Source organism: Lactuca virosa, chromosome 2 (assembly GCF_052849685.1).
Source record: "Lactuca virosa cultivar CGN04683 chromosome 2, Lactuca_virosa_CGN04683_v6, whole genome shotgun sequence".
NCBI classification, from domain to species: domain Eukaryota; kingdom Viridiplantae; phylum Streptophyta; class Magnoliopsida; order Asterales; family Asteraceae; genus Lactuca; species Lactuca virosa.
In genome coordinates this window covers 198,004,989-198,008,803 of record NC_136427.1, presented here as the reverse complement: position 1 = coordinate 198,008,803, position 3,815 = coordinate 198,004,989, and the positions used below count along the sequence as shown (strand labels likewise).

Sequence of the window (3,815 nt, the reverse complement as noted above, 5' to 3'; positions counted from 1 at the left end):
ACAAACATGATTGATCGTATATTTGGTTATATTGTCGTAATCTTACTAAAACAACCGAGATATTTTGTAGTATCTTGACACCTTTTTGATATCTTAAGATTTATTCTCTAAATTCGCCAATTATACAACTTTCACACTATTTTTGTCCCATTTAGTATGAATACACATATTTACTTTTCAAGACAAGTCAACATTATCAAAGAAGCTTTTCGAACATTATTGTTTTCCTCCCGGGATCTTGGACACGACCAAGATCTTTGGCTTATTTCATGATCTTAAGCACTTTAAAGTTAAATATTTTTATCGTAAACATCACCCCACACTTATTAATTTGGTTACGATATCAGTTTATCAATTTTTGACCAAAACAATAACGTTTATTAAAAATGGTTTGTAAGTTACTCTATCTGAGGACAGATGGTTGGTTACTCCTATGTCAAAGCAATCCTTAGTTGGTTGGGTCTTGAAGGTTCATTGCTTAAAATTCTTACAAAAAGCAATGTAGGATGATCCACAGCTGATATGTCGGAAGTTGGTGTGGTCCAGGGAAATAAAAGACAACAGGTTGTTGAGTATGTTGCTACTACTGAATAGCCCAACACTTCTATCGGAGACCTGAGTAGAAGGTGGTTGAGGTGGTTGGACAACCCAATGTTGTTGCGACGAAGTGGGTCAGGTCGGTGGGTCGTATGAAATTATGAATACATCTAATAAGTGGGAGGAGCCCACAACGTAGGACAAGGACTGTCCTGTCCAGCCCGTTTCACTGGGATGGTGTGTTGTTGTTGGACGGTGGCATGTGACAATCCTTCTATTAATGATCACTTCCCGGACAGTGGTTCCGTCGGTCACCTCGGGTAGGATCAAACTTGTCACTGAAATTATTGATCATGTCACCGATCAAGTTTTTCTCGGGAACAAGTCAAATACATAAATAAATATTCGAAAGCCTATACAAACATTATAGATACATCCACTAACAGTTTGGTGCTAGAGGGTCTAGCAGCAAATTTGATCCCATGTTCAACAAAGTCCACACTAAAAGGCTTATTAAAATTTCAAACCAACTACGAGTGAAGCCCAAACCCAACACATCGTTCCTACCACAATTATTGAAAACTGATATAGCCACCAAACCCAGCATATGGTTCCACCACAATTATTGAAAAACTGATATTGCAAAAGCTTGTAAATTTACAAGCAATCAGAAACCAATTATTATTATGGATGCTCTAAGTTGAATTAACACAACGTCAACTCAGAGAAATTTAACGATTGTAACTATAAGCCTTGTTAGAAAGTACAATTCTAGGTTTTCACTCTTTAAATGGAAATATTTGAGAAGAGCTAGAGTCTAGAGATTATTGTATAGATGGCCAAGTTAAAGAAGTACGAACATACTTGCCATCATGGATGTAGAATAAAGTTTCACTAATTCTAACTAGACGAAGTAAAAATCTTGTTGTCGTACGTTTGATTTCTTAATTTTATTGATGAATTATGTTGTCTTATTGTTCCCAATCTTTATTTATGCTATAATGTTTTGGTTTAATTTTGTTCATGCATTAATATGGCCTTACCTAGGGGCCTTAATTACCATGATGACAATATGACCATCATGAATCACATAGTTCTGTTCGCTTCTTGGTTCGGACGTGAAACTAATCTGATCATCAGTTGTGATAGTAAATCAGATTAGCATCCCGAAAGTTTTAATCTTTTTCCCAAAGTTTCACTTATAAAATTTGTGTAGAGAATTTTTCAATATATCTCTACAAAGAGAGCACGTATGACAAACGAACAAATTTTAAATACTTCTATGCATAAGTAATGGATACACCCAAAAAGTGAAAAAGATATAATGCTTGAATAAAACATCTTATTATGTCCAAGTACCAAATAAATACTTCAATGGCTCGTCATGGTTCTTATCAATTCAATCACTTAAACAAACGTAATAACGCATGTTAACAACCATTTAATCAAGGGTTGTACCTATGTTTTTCCAAATATTCTACAAAGTCGTCTGTATACTTCTGTTGTAGCTTCATGTCGCAAAATATTCTGCTCAAAGCCACCGCATTCTCCTTGTAGACCTTCCCTTCATCTTCAACAACTACCAAACTCAGTGAGTCGGCCACCGAGTTCTTGGTGAAGGACCCGTCTTGCTCATTTCTTGGCACCTCAATTCCTACATTTTTGTCGACCAGTGCTCGGGCATTCAGCCCTTGGTCCACCAAAAATGGAAGCATTATTAGAGGATGACCAAACATCAGCCCTTCCACAATCGAGCCCCAACCACAGTGAGTCAAGAAACCACCCACCGAGTCATGACTCAGTATCTGTAACTGAGGTACCCAACTCGTCCACACCATCCCACGGTTCCGGATTCGCTCCAAGAACCCGTCTGGCAACTCAACCGAGTCTGACTCGGTGGAACCCGCCGGTATTCTGAAAGCCCAAAAGAATGGCAACCCAGAGAGCTCGAGACCAAGGGCTAACTCACTCACATCGGTTTTGCTCAGCATAACTTCACTTCCTAGTGCCACGTACACCAAATGACCTTTTTGTTGACCATCGAGCCAATTCTTGATGGTTATCCACGAGTCATCTTTCCCATTTTCTACCTCTACCGCTGTGGCCGGTGGCATTAGGCCTACTGGAACAACCGGGAGGTGGTGCAGCTGTTCTACAACGGTCAACCATTGGGGTTCAAATTCGTAGGAATGTCTTATAAACAAACAGTTAGAGCCCTTCAAAATCATACCGCTACGATAAGCATCTGAAACCCCAGAAGCATTAGGAGAACAACCTCCCACCATCCAGTTAGCCTCATGCCTCCGGTAGCATATTTTCGAAGGAAACGGAAGCCACTTGGGTGGGACCAGGAAATCCTCAACCGACGTCCGATCATCGGAACCGTTTATCATGTCCTCCGGTGACTGTGCTAAAAAAGCGATGAACCATGCCTTGAATATGGAGAAGAAGGCTCGCGAGATGCCAAGGCCAGCAGCGATCTTCGGCAACCAGTATGGAGCAAAATCATAAATAATCCAGTCCGGGGACTCTGACTCAAGAAACCGAGTGACCTCTAGCTGAAGACCATCGAAGGCCTTCTTGAGGTATAGAATATCTTCAGTGCGGACATCCATGGTGGCCTCTGCATCCTGCGGCAGTTGTGGAAGACGTGGAAGAGTGAGTGGAACCAGATTTAGAAGTGGCGAGAGGTGGGAAGGGAGGTTTGGGAGACGTTGGATGTTTCGAGTGGTGGAAAGAAAAGAGACTTTGTGACCTTTTTGGGCTATTGATTTAGAAAGTTCAAGGAAAGGGATGATGTGACCGAAAGCAAGCCATGGGAACATCACCACATGAAGCTGCTTACTCCCGTCGGAGTCGGTGGTAGGCATCGCCGGTTAAATGTAAATGATAATGGTGATCTGGCCTGAGATGTGCCTTCGTTTCAATTTATTGATTTCAGAAGATTAACATATTAAATCGGCAGTTACCATTTTCCATTACTTATCCAATTAATTATTCATTCATTTTTAGTATTCCAAACAAAGTAATTAAAACTTCCATCTTCAGAAAACATATTCTCATTTAGTATTTACTCCTATGAAAACATATTCTGTGACATTCTTTCAAAAATATAAAGAAACATATTCTAGAAAATAGATCCTATTAAAACATAATCTATCATTACTTTTTGTTCATATTTGTTAAATTATATTTTCTTAATAATATTCTTTAAGAAAAGAAAAAGAAAAAGAAACTGTTGAGAAGTAGTCCACAATAAAAGATGAATCATATATAAA

At 39.2% G+C, this 3,815-nt stretch overlaps 1 pseudogene; it reads right to left on the bottom strand.

The window, feature by feature from the left end:
* Positions 1 to 1,893: 1,893 nt before the first annotated feature.
* Positions 1,894 to 3,447, bottom strand: LOC145159984 (UDP-glycosyltransferase 91D2 pseudogene; annotated as a pseudogene).
* Positions 3,448 to 3,815: the final 368 nt, after the last annotated feature.